The 18,220-nt window shown below is 37.5% G+C and overlaps 1 pseudogene; it reads right to left on the bottom strand.

Annotated features, from left to right (window-relative positions):
• LOC148739407 (uncharacterized) overlaps positions 1-18,005 on the bottom strand; it is a 36,052-nt pseudogene extending 18,047 nt beyond the window's left edge.
• Between the last annotated feature and the right edge of the window lie 215 nt (positions 18,006-18,220).

Raw genomic sequence — 18,220 nt, 5'->3', positions numbered from 1 at the left:
ACAATTAAAAGATTTTATTGCACAAAAACCACTCCGTAGCAAATAACCATTTAACGTAGCAAGTACCCACTTTATGTAGCAAATACCCATTTCTACTTCTTTTGCTCCAGAGAAACATTTTCTTTGGTAAAAGATTAAGTTTTAAGGAACTATTTGGGTATTGCTTGAGAACAATCTATCCCCCTGTATTTTTCAATTTAAAAAAGCGTACACGCGCATTTTTGTAAGAAATAGTTTCGTTTCCAAATGGCTGAAATATTAAGCAATTAAAAGTGTTGTGGAAAGGATTTTGTTATGTTTATATTAGTTAAATCATGATAGCATCTTAATCTTATAAACGCTGCACTTTACATAGGTAGTTTGAACGATTACGAGCGCTTATTGTGGTGTGAAAAATTTCCTTCAAGTGTTACTTTAGATAGCATAACAGGCATCAGCAATCAATCCTTATTCAAATCTGAAAGGGACAAAATTTTTTCCAGTGTTACCCTTGTTTTGCTTTTACTGCATTTATAACTCTGTTGGAATGTGAACCTTATTCTTTTTTCTAGTGTAGGCCGAACGTTAACTTATATCCACTAATTGATTTTTAAATCGCACAAAGCTTTGTTACAATGTAATCTTAGTTTTCATTCATGTTTAAACTTAGTTCAGTTTTAAATGCCCGTACGACTCTATTCATACAAGTTTAGTTGCATTTCTGTAAAAGCCTTGTTCCGTTCTATATGCGCGAAAATAACTCACATTGTGACTTTAGCCTATTTCCAGTCTATGTGTGATATAGCTTTAGATGGACTCGTACCTCACTTACAATGTGAGCTTGGTATTCTGTCTAGTTTATGCTTAGTTTAGTTGAGTTTTAAGCGGTACGCATAGCTTTGTCACAATATAAGTTTACTTTTCTCTCTATTGTGATCAGTTTTTAATGCGTGCATAACTCTGTTACAGTGTGAGCTAGTTTTTGTATCCAGTATGCGCCTAGTCCAGTTTAAAATACACACATAACTCTCTAACAATGCAAGCTTAGTTTTACTTCCAATGTGCGCTAAGTTCAGTGTTAATTGCACACATTACTAAGATACGTCGGGATCTGAGTCATTCTGGTATACGCCTTGTTCAGTTTCAAAGGTAGGCATTACTCTGTTATAATGTAAACTTAGTGTTGTTTCTAATATACCCTTTATTTGAATTTTAAATGCGTGTAAAACTTAGCTACAACGTGGGCTTAGTTTTGTTTACTGTGTCAACCAAGTTCAGTTTTAACTGCTTGCATAAATCATGTATTGCAATGTGAGTTTATTTTGTTTCTAGGGTGTATTAAGTTAAGTTTTAAATGAGCTTACAACTCAATTACAATGCAAACTTAGTTTTTTGTGTGCATAACCCAGTTTTAATATCATATGAGCTTCATCAGTCCATGCCTAGTTCAGTTTTAAATGTGAATATTGCTCAGTTAGAATGTGAGCTTAGTTTTGTATGCAGTGTACTCCTAGTTCAGTTTTAAATTCTCGCGTGTAAGTCAGTTCCAATGCGGGCTTAGTTTCAGGCTTTAGCCTAGGTTCCAACACACCCAGTTTCAGATGAACACATATAGTTCATGAGTTCTTTTTCCTGTATGACTGCAACACTTAATAATAACGTACTGCTTCATTCACAATTGCTTGTTTTTCGCCTGATGCTTGATTCATTCACTGTTTACATTTCCTTATGGTCTTTATTTGCTACGTACTATACTTTAGATAGCATTTAGCAAGTGCAGAGAAACAGGGCCACAGAGAGTCTTATCTAACGAGCTTGTTTCCTTTAAGATACATTAAGCAATAAAGTATTAAGAAAAGATAGACGTAGAAAGCTTGTATTTTAGGGCTTATTTTACAGGCTGATAGTAATCGAAGTGTCCCTTTTTAAATGATAAACACCAACTATTCCCTTAGTTATACCAACAAACGAACGCAGTCTTCAACCAACATGGGTATTGGGCATTTATCTTCCTAGGTAAGGGTATTCCCAAGCTGGGCTAGGGAGAAACAACAAAAACAGGACTACAACAACAATAACACCAGTAACAATGTATTCGTTAGCTACTTTACGTCAAAGAAATTGATATATCATTGGGATTAAACGCAACTGATTTTGAAACGAAATTCAAGTTGAAATCTAAGAATAGAATTGCAATTATCTGAAGAAAACAGTTCCAGTCCTTTAACTCTTAGTCAGATATTATTACATGTAATCATCATACTTCTTATCCCTTTCACTTATAGTGTTTCCCGTTTTTTGTGAACTTCTATTTCCTTTACCATTGTGAAAAGATGATTTCTTAACATAATCGATAGAATATTGCAACTATACATATATGAACGAGAACGACTAAATAAATCATTTTACTAAAAACCGACTAGAATTTCAAACTCTTACTGATAAGAACAACAATATCTCGATCTTCTTGAAAAAACAACTTCAAAAACCGTGGAGCGCTATTTAATTGAAATTGGAGCGTCGTTATATCCAAATTCAGTAGGAGCCGAAATGTATCTTAAACTTATACCTGACTTTCTGCAGGCTAATCACATGTTACCCACCTCGTAGTGATTTTCTTTTTTATATTCGTTAACGCTAAAATAAGAATCCATAAAGTAGAACTACTTTCATACGAGAAAAGTTCTCATAGTTTTGGCGTCAAATGTACAGTGCAGCCTACTGCATAGTACCATGTAACAGTTTTCAACAGTTCAGTGTACAGTGCAGCCCACTGCACAGTAAGATGTAGCAGTTCCAACAGTTCAGTGTCGTGTTCTTGAGCACAATGCAAAGGACTGCATAGTAACATTTAATCTTACTATGCAGTGTACTTCACTGTACCGAACAACAATACACTGAATAGTACAGTGTAGCGCCCTATATAGTAATATTTAAGAGTTTTTTCCCAGTTCGGTGTTGTTACTCAGTTCAGATGTTCTGTAAGTGCAGTCTGTACAGTATGGCGCACTGCTGAGTAACATTTGATAGTTGTGAACAGCTCAGCATACAATGCATTGCACTGCTTAGAAAATATTTAAGAATTTTTTTAGTTGCGACGCTACCTGTGACTGTAAGTCTTTGTTCTTGAGAAATAATCGTTTATCTCCATTGCGATTTCTTCGATCTGACGATCACGTTTCAAATTATTTGCTTATTTTACTTCAACCATCTACCACCTTTGCGCTTTGAGGTGACAATGCGGACGGTTTATTATGGCACGAACTAATCTTGTACGATTCTCAATATTTCACTCGTTAAAATTTTTCAGAAAACTCGCTCGTTCTTTTCGCACCCTCATTCTTTTTCTGAGGCCCGTGCTAAACGTTCCAACATTGTCATCGAAGACTTGTTGACTCAATAATGTTAAAGCACTTAGCATATATGCTTGTCCAACATTTTTTGTAGGACTAATGTTTGAGAACTTATGAAACGTTCGTCCAACAATTAATGTTGAACAAACATGGATGTTTAACGCCCCAATAATGTCAGATCAACAAATTTTATCGAAGAAAGTTGGAACGTTTAACCCGGCTTGATACTTCTCAACTCGTGCAAAACCATCTCGCGCACGCCTTTTCCAAGGATTAACCTCTAGTTGACATTCTTTAACAGTTCAGAGTATTTTAGTGTAGTGGAGAGCATTTCAGAGCAAAATAAGACTCCGCGTTATAGCTTTGAAATGTGCACGTTATCAACCTTTTCATTAGACTTTCATGTTTCTAGAAGCTTATTGTTAAATCGTGCGTTTACAACCGTAAAGGATAGAACACTCTCAGAGGAACTAAAACGTAGAACGTATACAATTAACATGGACACAGGGGCACCGAGAAGAGGACAAACTATCCATTTAAAATAGAAATACGATAAAACGACGTAGATGTGTGTTTTTCAGGTATTGAGCAGTTTGGTAGTAGTTAGAATTTAATTTGAGTATTTACTACCGTTGCAAATACTCAACTACCTACTGAGTATTTGTTACCGTAGCAAATAATCATTAATGGTGGCAAATACGCACTAGCGGGTATTTGCTACCGTAGCAAACACTCAGTGGGTAGTTGCTACGGTAGCAAATACCCATCAATGGTAGCAAATACGCACTAGTGGGTATTTGCTACCGTAGCAAATACTCAGTGGGTAGTTGCTACGGTAGCAAATACGCAATCAATGTAGCAAATACCCACTCGAATCGGACTCTCTCTCTCTCTCTTTCTCTCTCTCTCTCTCTCTCTCTCTCTCTCTCTCTCTCTCTCTCTCTCTCTCTCTCTCTCTCTTTCTCTCTCTATCTCTCTCTATCCCTTCGTTTAAGAAAGGATAAAAAATGGGCGACAATTTGTTTTTCGATGGGAGAACTTTTGGAAGGAAGGTTGTCGAGCAAAGTTTTACCAAATTAAATTGGTAACACAATACCTTTATCTTCTGTCGGGTTAACAGCACGTCAGTGGTGGGAAATTGTTCATTACAATTTGACTGGCGTTTTGTTGCACTCGCTAGCACCAGTACATGGTTGAGGAATTGTGATTGAGGAATTGGTTGATTTATCTCATTAATTAAATTTTGCTGATGGATTATTTGCCCTCAGGCGTAGCGGAGACTGTCACAATCGCTTACAACTGAACAGAAAAAGGTATGGCATTTTAAGTGGCAATGTATGCAGAACCCACCCTCGCCGAAAAACGATTGGAGATCGTTTACAATATTCATACGTCTACTCACATTCTGCATCACGCAAAGCACTTCAAAGGAGAAAAACAAACCGATCCCTTTTAAGTCGCATGACATTCTTTGATCCAAGTCTAGATCTCCTCAAAGAAAAACGCGCACTGACCAATTGATTTAAAAAACAAAATTCTGTTTTAAAAATAATTCTTCCGCCTTAAATTAAAAACAAAAACGACAATCGAGGGCCAAAAGACAAAATTTTTACAAGAGGAAACTGGTGTGCCTGCCTAGTACATCAAAATACTATATTTTCCTTTATTCTTTTCGCTGGGCTGAACCGCATTTGATTCTTTTTAAACATATCTGTTACCAAATAAATAGGAAGCTGTAAAAATACTACAGCCCATGTTCTTTTCAGGGCTGATAAGGAACAAAGCCGTAATAGGAAGCAAATTAAAGTTTACGTCTATTGTTTTCTACTCCTCTAGGCGGAAACGATCAGCGCATATAGACATAATTTTGAGCTCTCACGCCAGTGCTTGCCCCAAAGGAGTAGGAGGGATAAAATAGGAAAAGGGGCACTCGAAACAAACCTACTCTTTTTACGGAAACCACGCTGGTGTTTCCCCCAGGGGAGCAGGGTAAGATAGAATAGGATAGGGGCAATCGACTTTACGAAGAAAATCAACACCGCATGCTCAAAAGAGATTAGGTTCTTCGCTGCCATTCCTCAAGATGTCTCGCATCGCCCAGAGGCGTGACACCTCAAGAAGCGGTTCGAAAGAGACTTGACTAAAGAGAGAGAAGTTCAAGCTTGCTCATAACAGAGCGTCACTTTGTAAAAATCTTGAATATCATGATGGTCTATGATAGTAATTCGAAGTGAGCATGCGTGGACGTAAATCCAAGAGACAAAAAGAAATGGTGCAACTTGCTCTATGATAGTGAAGTTAGAATCTCATTGTAAAGCACAACGAAGATATGAGAGACTCTGCCCCCAATTTTTACAACCACGGCAATCCATCATTGGATTCATTTTGACATTTATTCGTCACTAAACCTCTTATTCAGGTAAATTGTGCGCAGATCAATTGTATGTTTGATGTATCTTGTTCTTCTTCACACATCAGCAATTGGACTTCTCCACTGAAAAAGATGAATTTCAATTTAAATTAAGGTGGCACCTGTATTTTTAATATCGCCAGCCTGTGAACGTCGGTGACATAAAGGAAATTTCATATGGTGAGCTTAAGTGATCGAGAATTTCATTGATTTCTCTTTTAACCAATTGCAACCAGATGCAAACTTGCCGGAAAGTCGATGACTCCTTAGTCATTTGCGTTTTTCATGCTTGAGGACACTAAGTGGCTTTTCCTAAGGGATTGTTGGAGTTTTAAGATATCTACCTTTAATGGGGCTAACCGATACAGCGTAAAACGGCTAACCAATTCGGCCAATAGGCGTAGAAATTGACAAATTGTAAACGTTCGTCGTAAAAAGAAATTAACTGCAAAAAAGACTTCTAGTGACAATAATAGAATGCTATTAACTGTTGGTTGTAAAATGGCCCAAATCGTAACCGTCAACTGTGAAAGCTATCGCCCCTTTGAGGCCCTCTGATTGGCAGTTATACTCTGCAGTAATCGCGCTTATAGAAACTCGGCCCAGGCTTTCGTGCTCAAAACCCGGCTCTTCCTCATTGTTTTGTAAGCTAATATGGCGTGTCCTGGGCGCAATAAAATGTACTCTCTTTTCTTTTGTAAATTTAATTAATCATGAAGAGTTATACTTTCTTATGAATCAATGATATGTCGCACTTCGCCCTTAATATTTCTTGTCGAGGAGGAAGGCAAGAAGAATTCTCAAGTGCTCAGGTTCTTTTAAGAACATCGATTTAAATATTTATGATCACTCACCTGCCGAGAGTAATTGCCGCCCATTAACGAAAGTTCCACAGGTTATCATGCAAAAGTAGAATGAAACAGTTTTGAACCTGTGCCTCTTCGCACAAATTCCCCTGCAGCAATTAATTACAAATTACAAATTCGGCCAGAATAGACTTTAATCCACCTATACCTAATTACCAATTCGAACAGTTGCCAACTCCTCTTTCTTGTGGAGGTGTCGGTATGTATGTTGACGCCAGTTTAAATTACACAGTCCTCGAAAAAACCTCTAACGATGCTTTCCAGGCCTCATGGATTGAACTCGAATTTTTAAAAGGTGAAAATGTTATATGTGGTGTAATCTATCGGCAACATACTTCTCCTGAACAATTTCAATCGTATTTCGATATGACAATAGAAAGACTAAGCTCTACTAATAAACCGATATATGTCATGGGTGACTTCAACATTGATCTCCTCAAATCTGAAAACTGTGATTTTTCTCATAACTTTCTGCTATCCCTGCAAAGTTACTCCTTTTTTTCCAGCAATTGACAAGCCTACAAGAGTCCATAATAATTCTGCCTCACTTATTGACAATATTCTTTTTAACAGAATTGGCTTTAAACTCTCCAGCGGCAACATTGTCTCAGATATAAGTGACCACTACTCTCAATTTTGCATCATCCATTCTTCATCTTTAAAATCTCGCTATCAGGGGAGTAAAATCCGTGACTATTCGAGATTTTCGGAAGAAAACTTTATTAGTGATATTTCTCAAACTGACTGGACCGGTTTGATCTCTAATGGCTCTCTTGACAAACGCTTTTCTTCGTTCTACAACAAATTGAATAAACTTGTTAATGGACATACTCCTCTCAAAATTCTATTAAAACGCAAAGCCAAGCAACTATCTAAACCGTGGATAACGAGAGGTTTACGTAGATCAATAAAAATAAAGAACGATCTCTTTTACTCTGGTGACATGGCTACATACAAGCTGTACAGGAACACAATTTTAAACCTTACTCGCCAAAGTAAAAGACTTTACTATCAATCCTATTTTAGTAGAAACCTAAATAATATGAAAAAAACTTGGGAGGGGATTAACACTTTAATTAATAAGCACAAAAAGACTAAGCTCGTATTATCGCTCCAGCTTCCAGACAACCGGGGTACAACACAAAACCAGTCAGAAATGGCTAATGCATTGAATTATCATTTCGCATCCATCGGACCTAAACTTGCAAATAGCATACCATTATCCACCAGGGACTTTAAGGATTACCAAGGGAATTCAAATTACACCAATTCTTTCTTCTTTGACCCTGTCACTTTTACTGAAATTGAAATGGAAATTTTGAGTACTCCATCAAAAAAAGCCTACGGACTTTATTCATGTCCAGTTCCTCTTTTGAAGTCCGCACATCAAGCTAAATCTCATACCCTAGCTGAACTAATGAACATGTCCATTTCAACTGGTATCTATCCCCACAAATTAAAGCACGCTATAGTAATTCCAATTTATAAAGCGGATGATGAAACTGACCCAAACAATTATCGCCAAGTATCGTTACTGTCCGTGTTTAATCGAATTTTCGAAAAGCTAATGTACAAACGCCTAAAATCTTTTATAAATAAGAATGATATATTTTTTCACATCGCAATATGGATTTAGAGAGAACTGCTCAACTCAACATGCAATTCTAGATATTCTAAATACAATTCAAAACAACATTGATAAAAAATTATATTCCTGTGGCACTTTCATTGACTTGAAAAAGGCCTTCGACCCGGTTGATCATTCGATTTTGTTAAATAAATTTCACCATTATGGAATTAGAGGATTGATTAATGACTGGTTGTCGTCATACTTGTCTGTCAGGATGCGATCAACCCAAAGCGGTTCTGTTGTCTCAAGCAAAGAGAGAATAGTGGGTGGAGTCCCTCAAGGTTCTGTACTTGGTTTGCTTCTTTTCTTAATTTATGTCAATGACATGCATCGTTCCTCTAAAAAGTTTGACTTTTACCTATTTGCTAATGATACCAATTTACTATATGCAGAAAAAGATCTAAACAAACTTGAAGTTATCGTCAATGAAGAGTTATTAAAGTTGTGTGAATGGCTGAATTCAAATAAATTATCTCTTAACGTATCTAAATCTAATTTCGTTATTTCTCATCCTTATCAACACAAACTATACCGAGAAGTAAACCTTAAAATACTTGATAATAACTCGGAACAATTGGTATCTCTTGAACGTAAGACATATGTTAAATACCTAGGTGTTCTAATTGACATTAATCTCTCCTGGAAGCACCATATTAACTACATTTCCATGAAAATAAGCAAAGGTATCGGCTTTGTTGCAAGGCTAAGACACTTGGTACCGCTCACTACTCTTATAAACATTTACCGCTCGCTCATTGAACCGTATATTTCCTATGGTCTCGTTGCTTGGGGCCAAGCCGCAAATACTCATCTAAAGAAAATCGTCATTTTACAAAAGCGGGTTCTTCGTCTAATGTACTTTTCCGATTATACATCTCACAGTGCTCCTCTTTTTAGTAGTTCGGGAATTCTACCGATAAAAATGCTTTACTTCAAATCGGTTGCCTCTCTGTTACATGACATCAAAAATCGCTGTGTTTCTCCCAATATTTCTGAACTTTTTACTCACTCTGAACAGGTTCATTCCTACTCTACTCGTTTCTCAGTAGCTGGAAGCTTTTATATAAAACAGGCGAGAACAAATCATCAGTTGTTTTCCTTTTCCAGAGTTGGTGCGAAAATATAAAATGGCACCCCCCCTGAAATTCGTAAGCCAAGGAAAGCACCTTTTAAACGTGAGCTAACTCACTTGCTTTTGGAAAATTCTTGATTTTGAGGAGATGAATGTTGACTTGCGCTACCTTGACCTTTCTAGCTTATATTTGTATTTCAACTGATTAGCTTTCTCTTTGACCTGTTAAAAACTCCCTTGTGTGACTGGCCCAGTTAAAACCTTTAACATGATTATCACTACTATTATTTATTATTTATTTTTATTTGCGCATTTTATATATTTCATTGTTGCGTGTGTGTGTGCGTGCGTGCGTGTGTGTGTGTGTGTGTGTGTGTGTGTGTGTGTGTGTGTGTGTGTGTGTGTGTGTATGTGTGAGAGCCTATACAGTGTCTGTTTAGGTAGCCAGCCTAGAATAGCTTTGCTAACTGCGGGCTACAAAAGCCTTTATTTCTTTAATTTAAAGAAAAAAAAAATAAAGTCAATGTTGTTGTTGTAGCGGATTTCGATTTCTTTAATTTATTAAAGATAATCATAAAAGTAACTTCAGCCACTTTAATATCCTGAATGAAAACAAGTTCCTTGCCGAGCAGCTCACCGGCCTCCATGCTGACTGGTCCATGACTCAGAGTCAAAGGTCTGATCAGAGTATTTAGCTGTCACAATTTAACTTTGGCATTGTCTTAGCAGAACAGATAAGAGCCCTTTTTGTGTCCCAAGCCTATAGATCACGGTTAAAACATGCCGGGTAAAACGCACGTTACTTGGTAGTCACGTTTCGCGGTATAACCAGGCCATCCTCAAATGTCATGACACATCTAGGCTTAGCTAGGCCGTTCCCGCCACCGAATCATTATACAACAGTGAAAATTGTGCGAGAGAGTCCTAATTTAACACTGTTAACGCACAAGCAGCATGGATCCTCGCGCCTGGAAATATTTTCATTGTTAACTTTAATTAATTTCACATTTGAAGCTAAACGCCTCTCCTTCACTTGCTCGTGGAGTCCTCCCCCTTTACCTTGACAGACCTATGGATCATTTTAGGCTTTCACGGTGAGAATTTTTTATCCAGAGCAAAGCTCGTCATGAGGATTCAACTTTGACCTGTAATGGGTAACAATCAATTTCGACGCAAAACTGAAAAAATTAAAGTTATATATAAAGTTTATATTCCACGATGATTCCTGATAAAGTCCAGTAATTCTCTTTAATAGGTTTTTAATCTAAATTATACAAAAAAAAACTAGCATTGTTAACAATACTTATGTTACTTATATTGACCTATGTGCAACACAAAAGCAACTTGAAGAAACTAACATTACCTTTAGTGTTTTAATACATGTATGCTCTAGTGGTATATTTTCTAACAGCGATATTCAAGATCAACCCAGCTTGAAAGATCATCGTTTTAAAACAGACTACTATTCTAAATTACAATCGCATCAGGTTCTGATTGTTCCCAAATTATGCACAGTTTTATCCCGATTTCTCTGGCCTGCATCATGTAAGGTTCATTTTCATGAAGATTTGAAGTGAATTAAATCTAATTTCTTGTGTTGGCGATTTGAGAATTAGCTACCAATCATAATGATTAAATTACTGATAGATCTGAAGATTTCTAACTCAATTTGCATGCTACTATGCAGTGCCGTTGTTGCTAAAAGAAACATTAGGTTTCAGGCCGGGGGTTGATGAATGAATTCCTTATTTATATTGCGCCCATTCTATACAATATTCAAAGGCGCAGTACCCCCCAATCAATTTGATAGACGCTACACAAAGATAGACCACAACACCAGGCACTACGTGCCCTACTCATTTCGAACAGTGTGTGAGTTCTTTAACGTCCCACAAATTTTTTTATCACATACAAGGGCCTTGTGAGACGGGACCTCCATTTATCGTCCCTATCCGAGAAGACTAGAAAGTCTAACCATTTGCAGATATTATTACAAAAGCAGCACTTTCTTCTCAGTTACTTAAAGACCCTGCGTGTTGGTCCGGCCGGATTTGAACTCACGACCTCCCGCACAACAGTCCGGCGCTCTACCCATTGAGCTAACCGGGAGGCGGTTCGTATTTTCTTTTTTTTTTTTCTCCCTTGTTTGTTTCTTCTTTGGTCGTTTTTCTTTTTATTATCTTATTTGACATTATTTATAATTGTCGACCCAAGAGTTATCCCTGCTAAAGTTATAACTTAACTTAGTTTGAAAGTTGTTCTCGGTTTTCGTTTGTTGCGATATTTCTATTTCTAACATAATCATCACAAGTGATTCCAGACGAAATGGTGCAAAACCTTTCAAAGTACATATTAATTAGCATATATAGCACCACCCTCTACCTTTCTCCATGGGAATTACGCATGTCATCTGATACGTTTTAATTCATTAATTATTACCAAGTGCTTCGAAAAGCTGATCTTAGATAGTAAATGAACGTTAAGTGCAACCTTTTTTCTCATTATAAAGATCATATATTACTTGTGGAGACATGCTATCCAGGGCAAATTGCGTCTCTACCAATGCTTAAGTGCTGCTTGTTTTCATCAGGCAACGACGTTTGAATAGCTACCCGTCGCTAATGTTGTGGTATAGTGACTTGTTACTGATATGTCTTAGAGCACTGTTGTTGATACATTAATGCTCCAAGATGGCGTTGCTCTGCCACAGATCTGTTTTGTTATTGGCTGGACTGACTACTCCGCCTTTAAGTTGCAGGTATTCGCGCTTACTCTCGATTCCTCTGTATCTTCTGATATTGTTTGCATAAGCTATCAACTTATCGGAAAATTGAGAAAACTCACACCGATAGCAACGATAATGCAGAATTAATAAGCGACAGTGACTAAACACAACTTTCAACACAGTTCTGGAATACCTTTTCCACTTCACGTTTATCCTGTGTAACTGTTTTATTATGCTGCAGCGAAAGGTGTGTAGAGATTAGATTTAAAAAGTTTTTTTAGTTTTTTGGTGATGTTTATTTTCCTACTGTGCACCATGCGTACATACTTTTTTTCCAATAGAAATCTCTCATGCATTACTTAAGCACGTATATTTCCACCCTCAAACAAGGATGGTTATGGTGTGAGACAGGATAAAACCGAACATATCTGGCTTTGAAGTCAGTTCTAAGTGAATGCCTCACGATGCTTGTTCTATCTGAGTTTCCTTGAAAGACCTAGAATAAAGAAAACCGAAAAAAAAAAAAAAGAAAGAAACTGAGCACCTTGTTGTAGTCCACCAATTCTAAATTCCATTTAAACAGGGAGGTACTTGTAGGTGAAGGAGGGGAGGGAGGAGATGGAGGGGGCATCTGACCATGTCTCAACAGCTCACAACATTAACATAATGTTGTGCTTTTTTGTTGCGGCCGGAATTTTCTAAACGGAGTAAAATTTTCTGTCACTTTTCTTGTTTTGATTCCTCGTTTATACACCCTCCTATACTCATAGAAAATGTTAAAGATGGCACGAATTCCATAGCTTTATATCTGCTTGCAAACTATCCGTATTCGCCACAAACTCTTTGATTTTTACTAAAACATGTCAATTGTAGTGCTTTCCAAACCTTTTAGACATGTGGTTCTTTTTTAATGCATTTAACAGATGGCTATTTTGTTTCTCCAGCTGTGCAATATTTCTGGTTCACTGGTCACAAGACTTTCTGTCCCACCGTAAAATAACCATATGCATACTGTACTCGTGAATAACAACAATTCACACTCTTGTTTGCAGTGATACAATGTTATAACTCACTCACGTTATTCACGGACCAAATTGGATTCCCCTTGCCCTATAACCATTACTGATAGTTGTTGATCAAATCAACGCTTTATTTACTGGTACTTCCAAACCTTTGTCTTATTCGTCTCCTCGTAGGTGTTCCAAGTTAAACCGTCAATGGATAGGCGCAGTTTATAGCTGGTAGTCCATTCCAAAAGTTCCTCTCCTCCTTGAGTAGCCAAAGCACAAACAGACAGCACTGAACCCATATCTACTTGAAGGTAGTCGGTTCTATTAAATTTAGTCTTAGGACACCACGCTCCTCGTCCCCTGGTTTCTTTCAGTCGGCCGAGGTAGGAAGCATAAAAATCATCACTCATAAGAAACACACTGCTTGCTGTCATTCTGGCATCTGGAATTGTGTTGTTGTCTGCCACACCAACAGGCCCACATGTGTTTCCTTTTCTATCTGGAAAAGTATGATGTGATAAGTATACACTTTGGGCACGTATGATATTACTTTTCTCTCGAATGTGATGGTTCACAAATGTAATACATTACATACCTGTACAATTGCTTCCATTTCCAGTACATTCGGGCTTACAAGTACAAACGTATGATCCGTTGCCGTTCGCTTAGGTAGCATTAAGGTGACAAGAGTGATTTCCTTTACATTCGTCAATACTTGAGACACCATAAATATATTTTGCACTTTTTTCATTTTTGTTGCTTTAAAGTGGATAAAGAATGTGAATCGTGCGGTGCTATTAATCATTGCAAAGGATAAAACAACGGTTTCTCCTTTTTGTGTTTTACGAGTTAGATATTGTAAACGAACATTTTATCACAATTATTTTTAACCCACCACTATAATGGCTCTGAAACAGGCAAAATGTAGATCATGGTGAACCCTTGCATAAACATACATGGGTAAGGCTGCTTAAAATGCAACACATAGCACTTAATAAGATAATAGAGACTTTAAGCAATCAGGAAGGTAACGCCACGGAAGACGTCGATTAAAAAATGAGTTTCTACTTTTAGTTAGAATTTCGAAAATGGATGGATGTGTTTACCGTCTCATAGGGCGGCAGACCTCAAACGCAACATAACGCATAAAAGTAGCGTTGAGTTCAAAATGTAAATTAAAATAATTTTCCTCCACGGTTTAGCTCCACAGACGACGCAAATTTTGGTGATTTCACGTTGTTGTTTTGCAAAGGACGGATAAGAAATGTACAAAGTTTTAAAATGTACGTGCTGGGCTATTGTTCTGCCAATTAGATCTATTGTTTTTCCACGTTCTCGTTGCCGTAGCCGTCATGGTTTGCTTAAAGTCCCTAATAGTTCCTGCTAACGATGCTTTGTTTAATGCTAAGGCTACTATGATGTAGCGTGCGATCGAAGTCATATTTCTGATTCATTATTCGCTCGTACCTTGGCATGACTGTCCATCTCCGATGTATTCTTCCCTGCAGGTGCAGTTGTGGGAACCGTCAGTGTTGGTACAGTTCGCATTGACGTCACAGAGATGGTCTCCGTTACTGCACTCATCGATATCTGGAAGTAAAAGGGATGTCGTGGCAATTCAATAGAAGCAAAAAAACAAACAAACAAACAAACAAACAAACAAAGGAATAAACGAACAAAATTATATCGCTGACAAGTATATCAGCCGTGACATACGAACAAAATAGGCGACTTCGGTGAGTTTCGTAAAATTAATGCTAGCTAGAGAAGTGTCCACATGACTTGCCATCGGTATATTGCCATTATCATCTCATAGATGGAACAGCATTCAAAAATCCAAGAAGTAACAGCTACTAAGGCTATAGTAATTATATAGTTTCGGCTAGTGAGGCTAATCTGAATTACCCTCGCATGACCATCCATCTCCACTGTATCCTTCCTTGCATGTGCGATTATAAGGTGCAGTTACGAGAGCCCTAAGTGTTGGTACAGTTGGCTTTCATATCACAAGCATGGTTTACATTACCGCACTCATCGATAACTTCAACGTAACTCTTTGGACAAAAAAATATCGTGGATGACTAGGAATTAAGTTAAGCAAACCAGTTTTTTTTTTTTTTTTTTTTTTTTTTTTTTGTCTTCTTTTTAAATTTCTATTGTCTTTGAGCGAAAAGAATTGAGTATTGCACCTCGAGATGACGGTAAGCTTTCTTTTTATCTGAACATGTGTCCATCTCTAGTAAATCCATCTTTGCAGGTGCAACTGTAAGACCCAAAGCATTGGAGCAGTACGCATTTTCGTCACAGAAGTTATTGCCACCTTCGCATTCATCGATATCGAATTAGATTTGTCGAAAGAAAACATTGCAAGTAGAAAACATTTAAACAAAAAGGAAGTTTTAAGGTGAAACAAACTTTGTATAAACTGATTCTGTTCTTTGTATACTGACTTAAATCCCAAGTTCAAAGCAAAATAATAATGTCTCAGTTATTAAAATGTTTCATTCACAAGTCAGGAACATAACCCTAGAGGTCCTGACGGCTGCATAAACTAAAACTAGTCTAACTGATATATTTTCGAATTCCCTGGTAACTTGGCTGAATGGCGCGGCATTGTAGTCAGCCCGTCTTGCTGGAATATTTTGATCAATATTTGATAACACAGAGATTAAATTCACCTGTACAATTTTGTCCATTTCCAGTATATCCAGGGTAACATTCACATAAATGTGATCCAATGTTGTTTGCGCAGCTAGCGTTCACGTGACAAGAATTGTTTCCTTTACGCTCGTCAATATCTGTAAAATCATAAACATAAGAAAAAAATACGTATGGTGCACGATCCTCGCAGTAGAGAGCGCTATTTATGCAATAGCGAAAATCAGACCTGAGAAAAATCAGGCCTGTACGGGATTCGAACCACTGACCTCTGCGATACATATATTCATCGTATAAGAAAAAAAATTGAGTTCTAGATGCATGCACCAGATTTTTTTACGATTCCCTCGACTTCACATCCGTGGTTCTTCCCCGTTAGTAATCATCTAGTCTGTCTTCTACCAGTTGATATATTTCATGACTAATACATTTGTTTCATTAAGAGTCTTTATCACGGAATGTTTATTTAATACATTTCTGTCATTTTCAACATTGTCTTCAGGCCTACACTCATCGCTATTTTCTGTAAGGCATGCTAGTAAAATAAGTCTTTCAAAGATGATAGTAATTATCTTTCTGATATCAGGGGTTTCAAAAAGAAAGGAATCTAGTACCTATACAGTAGCGTCCATTTCCTGTAAATTTGGGGTGACAAGTACAGGTATACAATATGTTGTTCATATTTTTCAGCAGAATTTTTTTACCAGATCTATCAACACAACAGCTTTGAAACAAGCCAGATGTAGATCATGGTAACTGTACGAAAACTTACATGGGTACTGCTGTATAAGGTTATGAGACGATACACCAAAAAAAAAAACAAAAATGCTGAAGCATTTATCCACTAGACCATCTTCAAAGCTACCTGAACATGAGTGTCCATCGCCGGTGTATCCCACTTTACATGTGCAGTTGTAAGAACCATACGTGTTAGTACAATTTGCATTCACGTCGCAGTCGCTGATGTTATATTTACATTCATCCATATCTAGAGTTTAGAAAGAGAAGCAGTGACTAAGTTAGAGCAACTTAATTACGAGAGGCATGCACAAGGGAACTGATCCAAACCAAATATTACGATGGTGATATTAATGAAAGCACATGCATAATTTATAATACTTTCATGATACTGATAACTATTCATAAAAGAAAGTAACTCAAAAAGTAACCAAAGTGATAACGACAGTATAGTTTATAATACTTTCGTGATACTGACAACTCCGTGCAAAATAAAACAATTCAAACAAAACTTATGGGACTTACCTTCGTTAACCATGTCGCAATAAATCAGTTGTTCCTTCCCTTTCTCTGTTGGATCCAGCCAATACTTGCCGCTTATGGTGTGTTTACCTTCACTCGCTTTTATTTCTTGACAAAACATCGCCGGTAATTCAGGGATAGAGCCTAAGAAAGCTGCAATGATATATATACGTATTGACTGAGTGAGAGGGCCGCACGGAAAATTATTTGCCTCGAGGTCATGACGTAAGGACCAAGTGCAGCGAGGTCCGTGCCTTATGACCGGCCCGACCAAACTCAGTCAATAAGCATTTTATCATATGACGACTTAGTGTTGAATATTTCAACCTAAAATAGGACGCGATAGACGAGCACACAGCCACACAAGCACAAAAAAAACTCAGCAATTACAATTTTTCCTTTATTTTTCAAGTCAGAACAAGAAATTCGCAGTTCCTTGAAAAACGCGACCTTTTTTTCTCATTTCTCTTTCTTTTAAGTTTTTTCAACAAAGATACGTGAGGGCAGCAGGGCGGCTTTTTTTCCGGACCGAAGCACGTCAACCCGTCTGGCCATGTACACGTCAACTTTTAGTATGGTTTTCTATGGAATTGCGCGAGCGGGGTCGGACGGGTCATATGATAAAGACAATTATTTCATTTTCTTCATATTCTAAGTGCTATCAAGTGAGAAGAAACCGAAATACATAGACTTTTGATTTCTTACCTCTGCCGTTTAATCGCCGGATGTAAAACCATCCAGGGGCTGAAAGAAAATTCTCTGGTCTCGCCTCCCTGGTGCGGTTATTTAGTTCACACATTTGGTATTTTCGATTGTAGTTATAGCTTTGGCACGTGATCTCCTGTCCACATTTGACATCGCAGAGGTGAGGAGCTGCCACTGACCATCTTTTGAAGACAGAGCGCTTAAGAGCCATTCCTTGTATGTTTACTTCTGTACTGCATTGGTCATTAGCTGTGACAAACTCCACGGCAGAAGCGAAAAGGGCGAATCTTAAATGGCGGAATATCCAATACATACTTCTTTGCTTGTGATGAGTCTGAAAATACAAGTAGAGTACAGGACTTCTTAGAAGCTTACTTTGAGAAATAAAAACCCATTTTTCTCTCAACAAAACTAATAGCGTATCAGATGAAGACATATAACAATCATACTACACCCACCGGCATGAAGATTTTGCTTTCAGATTTCTAAAACTACTCAGAAGATTAGATTGTAATGGCAAAATTTGCACAATGCTCTATGAAATGCCAAATT

Source organism: Stylophora pistillata, chromosome 2, assembly GCF_964205215.1.
Source record: "Stylophora pistillata chromosome 2, jaStyPist1.2, whole genome shotgun sequence".
NCBI classification, from domain to species: domain Eukaryota; kingdom Metazoa; phylum Cnidaria; class Anthozoa; order Scleractinia; family Pocilloporidae; genus Stylophora; species Stylophora pistillata.
The sequence above is the reverse complement of the archived record's forward strand: the minus strand, read 5'-3'. Positions and strand labels throughout refer to the sequence as shown.